The sequence below is a fragment of the Podarcis erhardii genome (assembly GCF_964252035.2).
Source record: "Podarcis erhardii genome assembly, chromosome: 16".
Taxonomy (NCBI): domain Eukaryota; kingdom Metazoa; phylum Chordata; class Lepidosauria; order Squamata; family Lacertidae; genus Podarcis; species Podarcis erhardii.
In genome coordinates, this window is record NC_138514.1 from 23,528,855 (window position 1) to 23,547,891 (window position 19,037).

Sequence of the window (19,037 nt, forward strand, 5' to 3'; positions counted from 1 at the left end):
CAAAAGCATTGTTAATACCTTCCAAGTCCAACACGTCAGTGTCTTCGAGAAGTAGCCAGTCTTTTAGCCAGCAAAAAGCTGCGGCTTCATAGTACAACTTTAAGTCTGGCAGGGCAAAGCCCCCGAATTGATGCTTTTGAATTATGGTGCTGGAGGAGACTCTTGAGAGTCTCATGGACTGCAAGAAGATCAAACCTCTCCATTCTTAAGGAAATCAGCCCTGAGTGCTCACTGGAACGACAGATCATGAAGCTGAGGCTCCAATACTTTGGCCACCTCATGAGAAGAGAAGACTCCCTGGAAAAGACCCTGATGTTGGGAAAGATGGAGGGCACAAGGAGAAGGGGACGACAGAGGATGAGATGGTTGGACAGTGTTCTCGAAGCTACAAACATGAGTCTGACCAAAATGTGGGAGGCAGTGGAAGACAGAAGTGCCTGGTGTGCTCTGGTCCATGGGGTCACGAAGAGTCGGACACGACTAAATGACTAAACAACAACAACAACAACAACAAGAAAGAAAATTTAAATTTATATAGCAAAACATTTTGGCCCTCACCTTCATTTGTTAGGAATCTAACGTTAGCAGTCATGGACATCCAGCGAAGCTGAATCTTGGAAGGTTCTGGACAGATAAAACAAAGTCCTTCATGCAGTGCATAGTTAAACTATGGAACTCGCTGTCACAAGAGGCAGTGGTGGCCACCAATTTGGATGGCGTCAAAAGGGGATTAGACAAATTCATTGAGGACAAACATGTCATCAGCTACTAGCCATGATGCCTATGCTACACCTCCACCAACAGAGGCTTTATAGCTCTGAATTAGGGTTGCCACACGTCTGGAATTTCCTGGACAAAGCCAGTATTTGGCCCTCTTAAAACAGCGTCCGGATGGAAATCGCTGAAATGTCTGGACATATGGCAGCCCATGCCGGAAGTATAGATTTTGGTGGATTTCATTAAAAATAGCTCAAAAACTTTTCCAAAAAAAAAAAAAAGCTTATTTGTCTGGATTTTCACTTTGTGATATGGCAACCCTATTGGAATATCAGTTGCTGGGAATCACAGGTAGGCAGAGTGTTGTTGGGCTCATGTCCAGGTGCCCATCGGCTTCTGGCTGGCCACTGTGAGAAGAGGATGTTGGACTAGATGGGCCATGGCCTGATCCAACAGGTCTCTTCTTATGTCCCCATGTTTCTAGTGTACAGTGTAAAAGCTTAAGAAAGCTAGATATAAGAGGGCATGGCACATATCAAGGAGTGACCACCAGATATTGCCTGAAACAAAATTTCAAAGAAAATTTGGAGGTCATTCTTAAGTGCAACATCATGAGAATTGGGAAAGAATATCGAAAATTTCAGGTAAGACTAGGAATTTGGGTAAATGGGTCGAAGGCAGTAAATCCTCATGCATAGGGAGGGACAAATTCATCAGTTTTGTTTTTTCTCAGTTTCCCCATTTTAAATTCATTTCTTCATATCTCCATATAAGTTTGATAATCACTATATATATGGTCTTCATGGAAATTGATCAGCATTTTAGTGCAAACTTATTATAACATGCACATTTTTTAATCCAATTTTGCCTAGCATACACATTTTTGCAAAGCACTTTTCCTTAATTTTTATATGACATTTTCATTAACCTTTGCATTTATATTGTTGTGACTGAATGGGGGCAGGGGATGTTAGCCTTCATGAGGCCTGAGTCCCCTGCAATTCTTGGTGTCCTGGATCGAGCAAGGGTTAACATCTAATGGATGAGTCCATTGTTGAAGTAGCTAAACCAGCTTCTTGGTGGGTTAATGAGACTAAGCATGGGCATTAATCTGAAAAAGGAATTTGCTTTTTGCCAGAGGGCAAATTGGTGGGCCTCCTCTCTCACCTGGCTGGTGATGTGTGTGAGCTGTGAGCAGGAAGAAGCCAGAGAGTGAGAGCAATTATTATTATTATTATTATTATTATTATTATTATTATTATTATTATACCACCCTATATCAGCTATGTTTGATTTCTGCTTGACTATGGAAGAAGCAATACCTTCTGGGGCATTAATGCTGTGAGCCCCTCCATCTTAGGCTCAGGTTGTATACTGGTGTAAATAAACCATATATTATAAATACACCACAGCATCCTCTGTCCCTCATTCCAAGGAAACTGGAGCCTGAGCAAGTACCTCTCACTGCTCAGAGATAGGGGTGGCATGCAGCAACATAGTATATGCATTTTTGTATACATTACTTGGCTAGGGAATTACATTTCAAAATTCAAATTTCAAATAAGATGGCTGCCTTTTGGGTTTGTATATTGTTCTGCAAAATGCAAAACAGGTACGTAGGCTTACCTTTAAATGCAAACCACATCAAATTTCTCCATGCAGCAGTTTAGAATTCATAATTCACCCCAAATTCACCAATGAGTATGAACTAGAAGCACAAGGCCATTTATTCTGCCTTTTTTACTGTCTTTCTCCAGGCAAAAAGGTTTTTGTTTTGTTTTTTTTAAGAGGTAGCTCTTGCAGAATCCCATTAGATAAATATAATTGCCTGCAACAGCATGCTATCAGCACTGAAAATATCTCTTCGGAGCAGTGTTGAGATGTATGGCAGGCTGTGCCATGCATGCTAAATGAGGATGCATTTATAAATGTGCAGTGGAAATCGGAGCCAAAAATCACACACAAACACATACATATAGCTAGGCATCTCCCAAAGGCAGAAACAGAGGCAGTGATTTATCAGGACAGGTAGCAAAAGGAAAAAAAGAAGGATATTTCTCTGGCAAAGAGGTCCAACTGGAGCATTTCTCTGCCTTCGTTTTTGGCACTTGGAAAATGATCAGGTTCCTGGTGCTCTTTCTGATTATCATCACCTACGAGTATCCTTTCCCTCAATTTGTTTCTAACAAGAGCTTTCATCAGGTGCTAGGAGGAGAGGAAAGAGATGGGAGGCAGTAATGTTGCATCGCCATGGAAACAGAGATTATATTGTCCAGGGCAGCAGCAAAACAAAGGGGAAAGGGGGGGCGAATAATCTTAAAAGACCTAGTGCACAAGTGGAACAATAATATTATCCCCAAATGATGTGTCCAAATTGAAATCAGCTGCAGGCCTTTGACTCAGCAGTCCCAAACAGGCGGAGGAGCTACAAGAATGAGAAGACTGGATGTTGTGGAAGAGCCGAAAGGTGATACCCTGAGAAGAAATTAACTTCTTAGCCAGGTGGCCCCCTCAAATCCCCAAACCATTGTCATCAGTTTTGTTACTGCACCTCTGGGACTTCCAGCTCACACAATATTAGTCGGGGCTAACAAGAGGCAAGGACAACACACTCTGTACATGCTTAGAGGCAATTATTTCAATAGATCATCACTCCTATGGCACAGTACAAAATAAAACTCAATAGCTTCCAGAGCCTCCTTTAGGTAATGGCAAAGTGCTAGGCTTTTGAATACAAGGTATTAAAAAATTAAAAATCAGGGTTTAGTAAAGGAATGGGGAACCTGTAGCCTTACACATGTTGTTGGGACTCCTATCAGTCACAGCTAGCATGGCCAATGGTTGGGGATGATGGGAGCTGGGATTCAGCAACATCTGGAGGGCACCAGCTTAAGGAAGGCTGCCCTGTATGTTTGTATAACCTTCAAAATAGAATTGGAGGACTTTAAAAAAAAAAAGATTGGGCAAATTCATGGAGGAGAAGGCTATAAATGGCTGCTAGCCACAATGGCTATGCTCTGCCTACATGGTTGGAGGCAGCAACGCTCCTGAATATCAGTTGCTGGAAAACACAGGAGGGTCCTGTTTGCAGGCTTCCCACAAGCATCTGGGTAGCCACTGTAAGAAGAATAGGATGCTGGTCCAGATCAGACTCTTCTTATGCTCTTACATTCTTCATTGCAGCTACCTTGCTAGACAGAGATTTTGTGTGTGCTATGCAAATGGACATCAACTGGGGAAGCTGTTCTCATTTTCTGTCTCTAGGCTAAGCACATATATCCCTTTTGTATGTAACTGTGAGGTCACTGGTCGTGGGCAACGGAACTCCTTCATTATTTATTTTGATTCTTACCCCCACCCTGCTGCCAAGCACAGAGGTGCCTATACACTCCCCTAAAACAATCCTACTAAAAACATTCTTATTTAGACAAGCCTACCCAGGTGCTTAGAAAGTTGGCATGAATTTTAGCCTGTTTGGGTATTTCAACTTGTATGTTTATAACTGTGCCTGCAGATTTCCCTTGATATTGTGGAGTTTTCTTTGTAAATCACTTTGAAGTTTTTTTCCTACAGTCAAGAGGTGTATACATTTAAATAACTAAATAGGGAGTGGAGAACCTGGGCTTCTCCAGATGTTTTTGGACCCCAACTCCCATCAGTCTCAGCCAGCATGGCCAACAGATAAGAATGATGGAAGCTGGAGTTCAACAGCATTTGGAGTAGAGCGGTCCAATGTGCAGCCCAAGAGCTGCATGCAGCCCTTGAGACCTTTCTTGGTGGCCCTTGGCAACATTTTATGACCCCCTGCCCAGCCCTCACAATGCTTTCGCAAAGCTGCATAAGAGAGGCACCAGACTTTGGGAAGGAGGCATTAGGGCTCTGACATGGTCCTAGAGTCTGCCCACCTCCTTCCCAAAGCCTAGTTAGCACTTTCCTAGCTTTGGGAAGGAGATGGGAGGGCTCTAGGACCTGCCAGAGCCTTGTGCCTCCTTCTCAATCCTGACCGCTTGCTTAGCTGGCACTGGGAAGGCAGTGCAAGGACTGGAGGGGGCTGTCAAATTTTGGCCTCACAACAAGCCAGTGTGCGGCTGGTGTCGAAAGTACTCTTGCCGCCCACTTGGTATGAAAAGTTGGAATGCCCTGATCTAGAGAGGTCCCCTGCCTTTGCATTATCAGCAATATAAATGCTCTGCCTCGTTATTACAAAATGACAGCGGAAAGGAGGTAATGTCTGGCATCCCTCATGTCCAGAAGGGAGTCTGCCAAAGGTGGAGTGGAGCGAGACAGGAAGGGAGAGCCAGGGAACCTGGGAGAGACTCGCTTCAGCTGTGAACAGATAGCAGTCAGAAGCTCTGGAGGACACTGGATTGTTGCAACATTTCCTATTCCCGTTGAAAAGTCTTTGATCTGTCTCTCTCACACACGCACACACATAGCTGCCAGATTGCAGCTGTCTAGCAAAATCCAGGAAAGGTCACTGGACAGCAAACAGGGATGGGCAACCACATCAATTTCGGTTTCTCACACTTTTCTATTTTTCTAGTATTTTCAGTTCAGCCACAACAGTTTCAATTCTTCTTTTATTTATTTATTTTTTATATATAAATATTTATTAAGGTTTTTAAATATAAATGCACACATAATAAACAATCTTATTTCTGTCATAACAATTTCATCACTTCTTTGGACTCCCTCACGTCTCCCGCTCCCATTTGCATCGTTAAAAATTTTTCCACACAAATTATCAACTTGTTTTCAATCTCATGTCCATTCATTCAAATATAATCTAGCACTTCTTCCAAAAAATTCTATATTTTCTTTAGTCTCACTTATCATCAAATTTAAATCTAATTTAGTGGTGAGCGGTTTTTTATAATCCAGCATCCTTCTTAAGATTCAACCAAATTACAATGTTTTTGTAAATACATTTTGAATTTCTCCCAGTCTTCCTCCATCTTCTCTTCTCCCAGATCACGGATTCTGCCGGTCATCTCGGCCAGTTGCATATAGTCCATCAGCTGCATCTGCCACTCTTCCAGTGTGGGTAGATCTTGAGTTTTCCAGTTTTTTGCGATAAGAATCCTTGCTGCCGTTGTTGCATACATGAAAAATGTTCGATCCTTCTTTAACACCTTCTGGCCGACAATACCCAGGAGGAAGGCCTCTGGTTTCTTTGTGAAGGTATACTTAAATACCTTTTTCAGTTCATTATATATCATTTCCCAGAAGACCTTCACCTTAGGGCATGTCCACCAGAGGTGAAAGAATGTTCCTTCATTTTCTTTACATTTCCAACGTTTATTATCAGACGAATGGTATATTTTAGCAAGTTTAACTGGGGTCATGTACCATCTATATATCATTTTCATAACATTTTCCTTCAGAGCATTACATGCGGTGAAGTTCAGCCCAGTGGTCCACAACCTTTCCCAGTCCTCAAACATAATGTTATGCCCAATGTCCTGTGCCCATTTTATCATAGCCGATTTAACCATTTCGTCTTGTGTATTCCATTTTAACAGCAAGTTATACATTCTAGATAGTACCTTAGTCTTTGGTTCTAACAATTCAGTTTCTAACTTCGATTTCTCCACCTGGAACCCTAACTTTTTATCATTTTTAAAAACTTCTTTAATCTGAGCATAATGTAACCAGTCTCGCACCTTATCCTTCATTTTCTCCAAACTCTGCAATTTCCAATTGTCTCCATCTTTTTCTAATATTTCCCAATATTTTGGCCATTTGGCCTCCATATTGGGTCTTTTTAGGGCCTTAGCCTCCAGAGGTGAAAGCCACCTTGGAGTTTTATTTTCCAGTAAGTCTTTATATTTTGTCCAGACATTAAACACTGCTTTCCTGACAATATGGTTCTTAAAGGCCTTATTGATCTTAACTTTATCATACCAAGTATGCATGCCAACCAAAAGCATTGTTAAAACCTTCCAGGTCCAGCACGTCAGTGTCTTCGAGAAGTAGCCAGTCTTTTAGCCAGCAAAAAGCTGCGGCTTCATAGTACAACTTTAAGTCTGGCAGGGCAAAGCCCCCTCTTTCTTTCGCATCTGTTAATATCTTAAACTTAATTCTGGGCTTTTTGCCCTGCCAGACAAATTTGGATATATCTTTCTGCCACTTCCGGAAGCACTCCGTTTTGTCCACAATCTGCAATGTTTGAAACAAAAACAACATTTTTGGCAATACATTCATCTTAATAGCAGCAATTCGGCCTAACAAAGAAAGCTTCAATTTTGTCCAACTATCCAAGTCTCTCTTAATTTCAGACCAGCCTTTTTCATAGTTATCCTTGAATAGACTCAGGTTTTTTGCTGTTATGTTTACCCCTAGGTACTTTACCTTTTTAACCATAGTTAATTCAATTCTTCTTTTAAAGTCCCCTTGAAAATCCACCAGGATCTTAATGTGCATTTTTCCTACCATGCACATATTTTTCTATGCAGTTTTGCCTAATGTGACATGTTTTGGGAATGCAGTTTCCCCAAATAGAACTCATTTTTTTGTATACTGTTTGCAAATATCCATGGATTTATATGCACGCTTTACCCCAGGACATGCATTTTTGTACACGTTATTTGGCTGGAGAACTGCACAGAAAAGTCTGGAGAAGGGCAAATCTTGGAGGACAGCTGTTGCATTGTTATGGAAAGAACACATTTGATAAATAAGCCTTTAAATGTGAACTGAATCAAATGTCTCCTCCATCCCTACTGGTCAGTGATAGAATATACCGGTATTCTTCTCATGCATGAGTCCCCATGTTCAGTCTCCAGGACTGCAGAGAGCTGCCTTACACCATGTCAGTTTATTTGTCCATCATTGTTGCATACTTTGACTGGCAGCCACTCCCCATGGTTGCAGGTAGTGATCTTTCCTATTGCTTGCAACCTGATTCTTTTAGCTGGAGATGTAAAGGTTTGAACCTGGGGCCTTCTGCCCACAAAGTGGAGGCTGGACAATGACAATGAACCTGTTCCTTTCACAATTCCTGAGTTCAGTTCACCCCATTTGCATGTTAGTTGGCCAAGCAGAAGAAAATGTCTACAGATTTACTGTAATCACAGAATCATAGAATTGTACAGTTGGAAGAGATCCCGTGGGCCATCTGGTCCAACTCATTGCAATACAGGGGTCTCAACTAAAGCATCCATGACAGATGGCCATCCAAGCTCTGCTTAAAAGCCTTCAATGAAGAAGAAGAAGAGTTTGGATTTGATATCCCGCTTTATCACTACCCGAAGGAGTCTCAAAGCGGCTAACGTTCTCCTTTCCCTTCCTCCCCCACAACAAACACTCTGTGGGGTGAGTGGGGCTTAGAGACTTCAAAGAAGTGTGACTAGCCCAAGGTCACCCAGCAGCTGCATGTGGAAGAGCGGAGACACGAACCCGCTTCCCCAGATTACGAGACTACCACTCTTAATCACTACACCACACTAGAGTCCACTACCCCCTGAGGGCAACTGTTCCACCGTTGAACAGCTCTTACCATCCTGGTGTATAGTCGGGGTCTCTTAATGTGTGAGAGGAAGGGTGAAAGCTGTGTGGTAGAACATCTGGGGAACATCTGTGTTAGAACATCTGTAGGTTCAACCCCTGGCATCTCCAGGTAAGGGCTGGAAGAAACCCCTGCCTGAAATCTTGGAAAGCAGTTGCTGGTTGGTGTGGACAATATTGAGTTATTTCTGCAAATGGAACTTGCTCCCACAGGGGCTGTAATGGCCTTAAAAGAGGATTGGACAAATTCATGGAGGAGAGGGCTGCCGATGGCTGCTAACCTTGATGGCTATGTTCTGCCTTCCCAGTCGAAGGCAGTAAGGCTTCTGAATAACAGTTGCTGGAAACCACAGGTAGGGAGAAGGCTGTTGTGCTTGAATCCTACTTGCAGGTTTTCCATAATGAACATCTGGTTGGCCACTGTAAAAACAGGATGCTGGACTAGTTGGGCCATTGGCCTGATCCAGCAGGCTCTTCTTCTGCTCTTAGGCATGCTGTAATCAGTGTGAGCTCCCTGCACCAACAAATTCCTCTGCTTCCCCCAAACACCAACCAAGTCACTTAAAAACCTATTATGTTCTCATCATCTACAATTGTTGCAAATGTTCTGCTCAGTTGGTTGAAAGAGCGTCGCTGGGAACCGTGACGAAGAGGCCGAAGGAGTGGAGCAAAGGCCTTTCCATCACTCCACCTCTTCCTTCATCTTAGCTTTAATTGTTTTCGGCCCTGAGATGATGTCGAACAGCTGGCCCAACCAGCGCCCCGATCATGTTGCTCCGAGCTGCTTTGGCTCTCAGCAAGTCGACAGGGAGGGGCTGGAAGGGAGGACTTGGCAAGCCGGCAGCTGCTCTGGACTCCGACCCATGAATGAGCTCAGAGAAGCGGGAGAGAGAGGACGGGAGGCATGGAGGGCCTTGGAAAGGATCAATTCTGTTTATTTATTTTTCCGAACTGAGAAAGGCTTTAAGCTGTTGACTAGAACCAGGCCTAGGAGGAGCAGGTGCTGAGCAGGTCGGAGACAAATCTCTCAATAAACGTCTTGCACACACCTTGCAGGGCATCCTGAGAGATGCTGTTTATGTCCCTTAGCAGTAGGGGAGAGGGGACCTTTTTGTTCTCGGTTGAGGGCTGCCAGGTGGGGAAACATTTCTAGCCTGAGGGCCACATTCCCTTCTGGACAAGCTTGAAGGGGGTAAATTCCAGGGGGGGGGGGAGAGACCAAATGTAAAATGGGCAGAGCAAAGAACAGACCTTGGTGTAGTGGCCTGTTCCTACACAGGTTCACACACCACTTTTTAATCATCCATCCAGACAAGCAAATGCTTTTTCCAGTAATGTCAGTAGATTCTTCAAGCTTGAATGGCAAATGTAGAATTCTTCATACTTTCGGAAACATGCTTTTCAATATTAGCTGACATATTAACTATTCTTCTGCAAATTGGGCCTGCTCCTGGTATGGAATTGAACGAGTCTTCTCTAGGACTCTGTTTGAGTGGTGATTCTGGATCACAACTAGGATTGTTCTCAGTATCGCTTGATGCTCTTGCTCTCCTTTTGAAAGGATACCTATCCATAATCTGCAAATTAAAATATATATATATTGATATGATACAATACAGTACTACGTTATGCTATGCTATTCTACACTGAAATGTTCAATTGTTTCTTTGATTGTCCTTGAATCTTCCTGCCACACTTGCCATTCTCTCTCCCCACACCAGTGTGGCATGCCACACCCTTTAAAAACCACTGGGCCATAGGTGCCAACTCCCTGGGGCCCTGGGTGCTGGAGCACCCACAAAATTCCCCATAAAGGGGCCGGGCACCCAGAAATTTCAGTGCCAGGGCCATGCACACTGCATGGCACCCACGTCCCCAGGCACCCATGGATGTGGGGCCAAGCTGGCACTCCTGCACTGGGCTATGAACTCTCTTTGGAGCCATGGCTATGGACTTTCTTTGGGGGTCATGGCTGTGGACTCTCCTTGGTGGGCAAGGCTTTGAGGCTGATATGATGAGCTTCTGCACTTCAAAAACATAGCATCCCACCGCTGTTCTACACACAGTTAAATGTTGTTGCTTTTTAGTTGTGCATGCCAGAGGCCCCAAAAAATCCCTTGGCATAAAATGTGTTTTTGACTTGATTTATCTGGATAATGCTGCTAGCTATTAATATGTAGTAAGAAGCAACCACAGCTCGTGTTCTTAAAATACACTGCCATTTCTTGCAGTTTTTACTTGAACATATCCAGCATGGGGTCTTTAAACTTTGTTGAGAATCCTACCTTCTCCCCCAACCCTAAGTCTCTCCCTAAATGAATGCACACTGAAATCTATAACCCCCAAAATTTACCCTCCCACTCATCTTTTACTGCAGCAAAACGTGAAATGTCATGGTGGGGGTGTCTGGGAAATTCAGACGACTCTGCCCTGCTTGCACAGAGAGAAGGTTGCTCTGCAGACTTTTCCTTGGATAGCGGCAAATAAAGCAGGCTATAGGATTTGACCACATCACATGGATGAATTTGTACCATATTCCTTGGAGGTATTGCAAAAGCAAATGACTCCATAATAGACTTTAAGTCTCAGTCCACGTGGCGAGTGACATCTGGCAGTTTCTTATGTGCACTGATGTATCATTCCTGGAAATTATGTTGTCATGCTACGTAGCGAATGGTTCATGCCACCACAATTTGGGGCTTGATGCCAATTTTTATTTTTTTTAGTGCATGTGACCAGGGTTGTGGGGGCGGGGGAGAGGTAAAATGTAAACTGTGGGCTGGGACGAGTTGTCCTTGGCAGAGAAAAAAAAGTCCTGAGTCATTGTTATGCTAGGCTGTGCGCGCGCGCACACACACACACACACAAGCATTCCAGAGTAGGGACAACAGATGGGATCTCTGAAAACCACCTGGATTTGTTCTGCTAATGCAGGGGTCAGCAAACTTTTTCAGCAGGGGGCCGGTCCACTGTCCCTCAGACCTTGTGGGGGGTCGGACTATTGGGGGGGGGGAGATGCAAGAGCACCACAAGCCCAGTGGCTGTTTACCTGTGTCTTGCGAGCAGCAGGGGAAGGCGGTGGTGGCGAAGGGATGATGAGTGGCACGCGAAAGGGCTCTGGAGAGGGGCTGCTTAAAATGTTGGCCGCTTGAGTGCTGCTGCTGCTGCTGCTGCTGGCACTAACAAAGTTCAGCCCCCTTCCTCCTCTTGGCAGGGCGGGAAGAAGCCAGGAGGAGGGAGGGAGGAGGCGCCAGTGCCACCACTGCCATGTGACGGAGAGGGACAGAAAGTGCGCACTGGCGATCCACGCGGCGATTCCCGGACCTAACTGAGAGCTGCATTCGCTTCTGGGTAGCCTTCCAGAGACCACATGCCTCTGTTGGGTGGGGCCAGAGGCAAAAATGTGTGGAGCAATTTATGTAAATAGGAGACATTCCCGCCAGGCAAAAATACTTGCTCAAGGGTGTATTTAGATTTTACATATTCATTTCAATTGTAATTTCAGCACCTTTTAGGAATGTTTCAATTGCGCTGGAATGGCGTTGCTTATTCTGCTGTCATCTATGGACTAACTCAATAAATGCTTTTCCCAGTTTGCTCAAAGCGGAGAGGGGTGTGGCCAGGGGGAGAGTCCTGAGGACCAGACGGAGAGGTCAAGGGGGCCAGAGGTTCCTAGCAGCCATGCCCTACAGTTGGGCAATCATCCCAAGAAGGAAAAAAGAAAGCTCTCCAGTTCATGGGTGGGAGGACTGCGACGGCAGAGAACTATGAGCACTTTTCAAACCCCAAAGGGTGATTTTCTCCGCTGTGTACCCACTTTCTCAACACTTGTGACTTGAACAAACAAGAATGAGCTTATGCATGTGCTGGAGGGTGTTTGTATAGGTGCAGGGACCATTCCTTCTGCTGCCCTGAGGGGACTCCAGGCACTGAGGTGACATCAGAAGACCTTCCAATGGAACTTGGGTTGCTAAGGTAAACTCAGGGTGATGTCAGCTAACAGATGTCCTGAGCTGAGGAAAGGTTTTGTAGGCTGGCTTTTACATGCGCTAGGGCAGAGTAAACACTGCCCTTTCTTAGGATAGCCAAATCACTTAAATAACTCCCCTACCCCCTTATATTGCTGGCGTAACCAGCTTAAAGAGTTGTTTGGAGAGTTCTGGCCTCGGGGCTTTCCTTGGTGAAATCTGCCCTCTTTTGAAAATAGATGATTTTCCCCAGGGTGGGGATGATGGGCTAATTATTCATTGCCTTGGCTTGCCAACACACCCTTTGCAAGAGCCTGGCCTGATATAAATTGGTGCTGATGTAACGTTCTGAAAATAAGCAAGCTCAGGGAGTGGATGGTAGCCCTTGGAGGAGATGTGAGAGCACTGCATTGCCCTGGCTATGGGCTCCTGATGCCCTCTCAGAATGGACCATATCTCAAGAGGGAGGTGTCACCAGCAAGATTTTAAGCAAGCAACATTCCCTCAGGCATCAATCACAAGCTAAGTCAGGGGTTGACGACTTTTGGGGGGCCCATGAGCTTGTTTGCAAACTGGAGAAGCAGTTGGTACCATGCATGTGCCAGAACTCTCCCCTCGAGTGCTGATAGGTGCCCATTGGGACTGGTAGGGTGGAAGGCAGGGAGCCCAACAGTAGATGGTGCCAAAGCCAATGAGAGCCAGAGCCAGCTAATTCTAGCTTTGTTCCCAACCTTCTCCCTGATGTGTTCTGCAAGGGCCACAACCACTAAGGACTTCTGCACATCTGCCAATGGTTGTCTCTGTTAAAGATTCATCAGCACCCTGTAGACAATGGTCACATCCATGCTATGCATTAATGCAGATTTAATGCAGATTTAAAGCATATGGCTTCCTTTGGGAACTGTGGTTGGATAAGGGTGCTGGGAGCTGTAGCTCTGTGAGGGGTAAACTGCAGTTCCTGGGGTTCTTTGAAGGGATGCCATGTGCCTTAAATGCATGGTGTGGATGTGAGCAACATCAGGCTTTAACCCCCACGATGTTGGTGGGGCCTCTTGGCAGGCCCAGTTGAGGTGCTTATCTGTGACCAGCTCCCAGAACGCAGGAGCAGGTGCCTACTTGCAGGTATCTCTGCATGCCAAGAATGACTCGCAGGCTGCTGACAGAAGGAGCATTGCCTTTTGCTTACAAGAAGAAGGAACTGTGATTCGCCCCATTTATAGCCTTCATTTCACTCAGCATCTACCTTTGACTCAATCCATCCTCTAACATGGACTGCTTTGTACTCACATCAACTCAAGCCGCTGTACCACCCAGTCCGGCCAGCCAGTCTGGGCAGCGGTGTTAAGAGAAGACAGCAGTGTTATGCAAGGTGCTCTTTTATTTATTTCTTTTTGTCCATCTCCATAACAATGTTGGCACAAGCCTGCATCACCTGTCGATTCCCTGCCCCATCTAACAAACTGCAAACAGAGGGCACGGAGGATGGAATCCTGCTTTTAATGGAGGGGGGTCTCTCTTGCTTTCTTTGCCCTTCCATTCCTCATCTGTCAACGATCTCGGCTAACTGAGTCCTCACGGACCTGCTCTGGCCCTTGTGTTAAGGAAAACCAACACATTAGTACAAATGTTTTTTCTGTGAGCTGCTGGGATCAGTGATTTAATACCAGCCAATATTTGATAGGGGGTGCCCAGGGAATACAGACTGGAAACCAGGAAGTAATATTACATGAAAGGAAAATAGAAACATATTCCTAATGGGTTAGGTCATATATTTTTTTCACTTTCTCCACTGTAAAATCTTAAATTAGCTTTCTCCTCTTTTTCTTTCACACTTGTTTCTTAAAGAAACTGATTGCTTTCTCTATAGGATTCCTTGTCATCAGGTGATGTGGCTGGAGCGTCCCACTTAGCAAGTAGGAACAAATCAATTCCATTAGGTTCATCTCTGCTCAGATTTCAGGATGTGTTTTCCTGGCTTATTTGAAAGCGCAGCAGATTGCCTCGCCATCCTATAGCAGCCTGTACGTCTGGCCCCCATTTCAAGTGCCCACCGGAAAAGTTTAGGAAAGCAAAATACAAGAAGAGTGCTCAGCATCTCGAGGTGATCACTGGATGTTGCCTAAAGCAAAATTTCAATGAAAATTTGGAAGTTCTCCTTAGGTCAAACATTGCAGGAATTGGGAAAGAAGCTCAAAATATTTAGATAAGACTAGGAGAGAAAAAATGGGGGGGGGAGAGCTTGAACATTGTCATGCATAGGGAAGGGCAAATCTGTTGGTTGGGGGGGTCATCTAGTCCAACCCCCCGCAATGCAGGGGTCCCAACTAAAGCATCCATGACAGATGGCCATCCAACCTCTGCTTATAAACCTCCAATGAAGGAGAGTCCACAACTTTTATATATATATATAAATATTTATTAAGATTTTAAATACAAATGCAAAAATAATAAACAATGTAACATGTATCATAACATAGTTTCATAGCTTCTTTGGACTCCCTCACGTCTCCCGTTCCCACTTACATCATTATAGATTTTTACCAGCAATTTATCATCTTGTTTGCGTTCTTATGTCCCGCTCATTTAAATATAATCTAATAATTCTCCAAAAAATTTATATTTTCCTCAATCTCACTTGTCATCCTAATTCCATCTAATTTAGTGGTGCTCAATTATTTATGATCTGGCATCCTTCTTAACATTCAACCAAATTACAGTATTTTTGTAAATAAATCTTGAATTTCTTCCAGTCTTCTTCAACCTTCTCCTCTCCCAGGTCTCGGATTCTGCCGGTCATCTCAGCCAGTTCCATATAGTCTATCAGTTGCATCTGCCATTCTTCCAGTGTGGGTAGATCTTGAGTTTTCCAATGCTTGGCGATGAGTATCCTTGCTGCCGTTGTTGCATACAGGAAAAGAGTTCTGTCCTCCTTTATCACCCTCTGGTCGACAATACCCAGGAGGAAGGCCTCTGGTTTCTTAGGGAAGGTATACTTAAATACCTTTTTCGACTCATTATATATCATTTCCCAGAAAGCCTTCACTCTAGGGCACGTCCACCAGAGGTGAAAGAATGTTCCTTCATTTCCTTTACATTTCCAGCATTTGTTGTCAGACAAATGGTATATTTTAGCAAGTTTAACGGGGGTCGTGTACCATCTATATATCATTTTCATTACATTTTCCTTCAAAGCATTACATGCAGTGAAGTTCAACCCAGTGGTCCACAACCTTTCCCAGTCCTCAAACATGATATTATACCCAATATCCTGTGCCCACTTTATCATAGCTGATTTAACCATTTCATCTTGTGTATTCCATTTTAACAGCAAGTTATACATTCTTGAAAGTACCTTAGTCTTAGGTTCTAACAGTTCTGTTTCCAATTTCGATTTCTCCACCTGGAACCCTAACTTTCTATCATTTTTAAAAACTTCTTTAATCTGAGCGTAGTGTAACCAGTCTCGCACTTTATCCTTCATTTTCTCCAAACTCTGCAATTTCCAATTGTCTCCATCTTTTTCTAGTATTTCCCAATATTTTGGCCATTTGGCCTCCATATTGGGTCTTTTTCGGGCCTTAGCTTCCAGAGGTGAAAGCCACCTTGGAGTTTTGTTTTCCAATAAGTCTTTATATTTTGTCCAGACATTAAACACTGCTTTTCTGACACCACAACTTCCTGAGAGAGTCCATTCCTCTGTCAAGCAGCTCCTACAGTCAGAAAGTTCTTCCTGATGTTTAGTCAGAATCTCCTTTCTTAAATTCGTTGGTTTGGTTTCTACCCTCCAGAGAAGGAGAAAACAAGCTTGTTCCACCTCCCATTTAGATATGTGAAGATGACTGTCTAGCCAATTGAGTTCAGAGAGTTCCCCTACATCTGTGTGAGGAGGAGATGGGGATTCTAGACTGGGGAGCGACAAGTCCCAGGCTGGCCTAAGCCTGTCTTGATTTATAAACTAATCACAGGGGGTGACCACTTTATGCATCATCATCAGGCTGAATCCTTTTTGTTGTTTTATAATCAGAGAAGTTCCACAGAATTCCTAGTCTTTATTTCGAGGAATATAAAAGCACCCAGCATTCCCATTCCAGCCTGGTGAGGTTCTTCTCAGCTCCAGATTCATCCCCTATAATAAACCCAAAGAAACACGCCGCATGCTTGAGGCTTGGCATCCCATAATCTCTCTGTAGATGATTCCAATCAATTATTGGCACATGCTAGTCTCTTCATGCTTCCCGATGCCCAGAAGATCCTGTGCTGAGCGCATCCAGCAGAGATCAGATGGATAAATTCCATCAATGGAGAAACTGGGGGTGGGGGGCACTGAAGAGTTTAACTCAGTGGTTCCCAAACTTTCTGGGGCTACCGCTCCCTTGGTTTCATAAACTCATCCCCAAGGCCCCCTACCCAATAAAAAGCATTATTCAGAATAGCAGCTTGCATGACCAACTTGCATGACCAATAAAATTCAGAACAGTAACAATTAATTGCACATTTATTCAAAATCCAGTTAAAATTCTTTAGTTCAATTCAACAAAAAAATGATGAACTATGGTTGCCATATCTCAAAAAGTAAACATCTGGACACAAAAGGGCTTTTTTTTGGGGGGGGGGGAGGCGCAAAGTTGTTGAGTTTCTGTGTTTTTTTGCCCAAAGTTGTTGAGCTTTTTAAAATGAAATCTCAAGAAGAAGAAATCAATTTTTGAGCTTTCTTTTTCCAACTGCTAAAATGTACACCACCATGCGTCCGGACATTTCTGTGATTTCTGTATGCCAACCCTAGATGAACCAACTTTTCAAAGCCTATAGTCATTTATGCCTCCAGTGGCACACCCCCACCCCCACAGGGAACCATGCACATCACCTTGAGTTCCTTGGAGGAAAATGTGGGCTATTAATGTGATAAATAAATATGTACATACGGTAAATAAATTTCCTATGTTCCTAAGTAAATGAATGTACACACAGTGTTTCTAGGGTGCCGTAAAGGGGCAGAACAGTAGTTCAGTGGAAGAGTGCATGCTTGGCACTCAGAAGGTCCCAGGTCCAGTTCCCAGCATCTCCAGATATGGTTGGGGGTATCCCCTATATGAGATCCTAGTGTAAATGGGCCAATGGGTCCGACTCAGTAGAAGGCAGCTTCCCATGTTCCTGTTCATATGAAGTTTCTGTTACAATACAAAGCAAGAAACTCAATGGTAAGAATGCAGTCACTCTGCAAAAGAACGCCAACAAGAGATAGTTCGATACAGATTGCATAACACTGTGCAAAATACGTTTTGCAAGATCTCAGCATAGTGCTGACTCTGTGGGTGGCAGCCAGCAAATGATTTCATAAAGTCAGTGGATAATTTGCTAAACTGGCCCCAAGTCAATCTGCTTGTCTTTATATTAGTGAAAAACAGAATATAGCTTAATAAAAATAGCAACAAAACAACATCCTGTTTATTTAAGACAAGCATCCCCAAATTTGCCCTCCAGATGTTTTGGGACTGCAATGCCCATCATCCCTGACCACTGGTCCTGTTAACTAGGGATGATGGGAGTTGTAGTCCCAAAACATCTGGAGGGCCGAGGTTGCCTATGCCTGGTTTAAGAGAACTTTTCCTGGGTCTTGATGGAACATGAGCTCTGTGCAGACGTTCTTTCAGTGGGGTTTCCAAGATGCCCCATTTGTACATTCCAGCAACATGCTGGGGGGTGGGGCGTGTTATGTTGGAGGATGCTCACCAACCCTGACTCCAATGCCCATGTCATGTGTCCACTGTCCTGACCTTTCCGCATTGAGTTTCTCAGCATACTGAGCTTACACTCATGACTCCTGCTCCCTCTTCTTGTGTTTGAATGATGGAGGAGAGCAGGCCTCTGCTCCTGACATGCCCATACTTGGTCGAGGTTCTACAGGAAGCCTGCATGCAAACAAGTGCTTGCATATGGAAGCACTCTCCATACAATCAGGAACCCTAATTTAGCAGAGCTGCTGATGGCATGCAGAAAGCCCTCTAAATGGATGTCAGGGGTCAACCAAGGCTGTGCCTTCCAGGTGCTCTCGGACTACAACTCCCATCAGCCCCAGCCAGTGTGGCTCATGGTCAGGCATGCTGGAATTTATAGTCCAACAACATCAGGAGGACACAGCCTTGGCTGCCTTGGGTGTGTGTTGTACATGCATAAGTTCTATGCTAGTGTTTGGCCACAATATCTATATTGGGAGCAGAGAACCATAGACTTATAGTTGGAAAGGACCCCAAGGGTCATCCAACCCCCTGCAATGCAGAAATCACAACTAAAGAATCCCTGGCAGGTGGTAATAAAACTTCTGTTTTGAAAGCCCCCAATGTAGAAGAGTCCACCACCTTCCAAGGTAATCTGTTCCATTACTGAACAGCTCTTCCGGGCATGTGATCCTGCCCTCCTCTCTGACCTTTAAAAGATTGTCTGCATAGAGTTGGAGCTCTGGATCTCAGTACAGTGGTACCTCTGGTTAAGAACTTAATTCATTCTGGAGTTCCGTTCTTAACCTGAAACTGTTCTTAACCTGAAGCACCACTTTAGCTAGTGGGGCCTCCCGCTGCTGCCGCGCTGCCAGCGGACAATTTCTGTTCTCCTCCTGAAGCAAAGTTCTTAACCCGAGGTACTATTTCTGGCTTAGCGGAGTCTGTAACCTGAAGCATCTGTAACCTGAAGTCTCTGTAACCTGAGGTACCACTGTAGTGGCATTCTTGGGGTTTTTTTTTCTGAGGTTGAAACAGCATTAGACTGCAGCTCTCTTTTAGATGAGAGGCCACTGCCTTTAATTCTGCTGTGTCATCTAGTAAACAGAGTTTGGAAACATGGTCACAATAG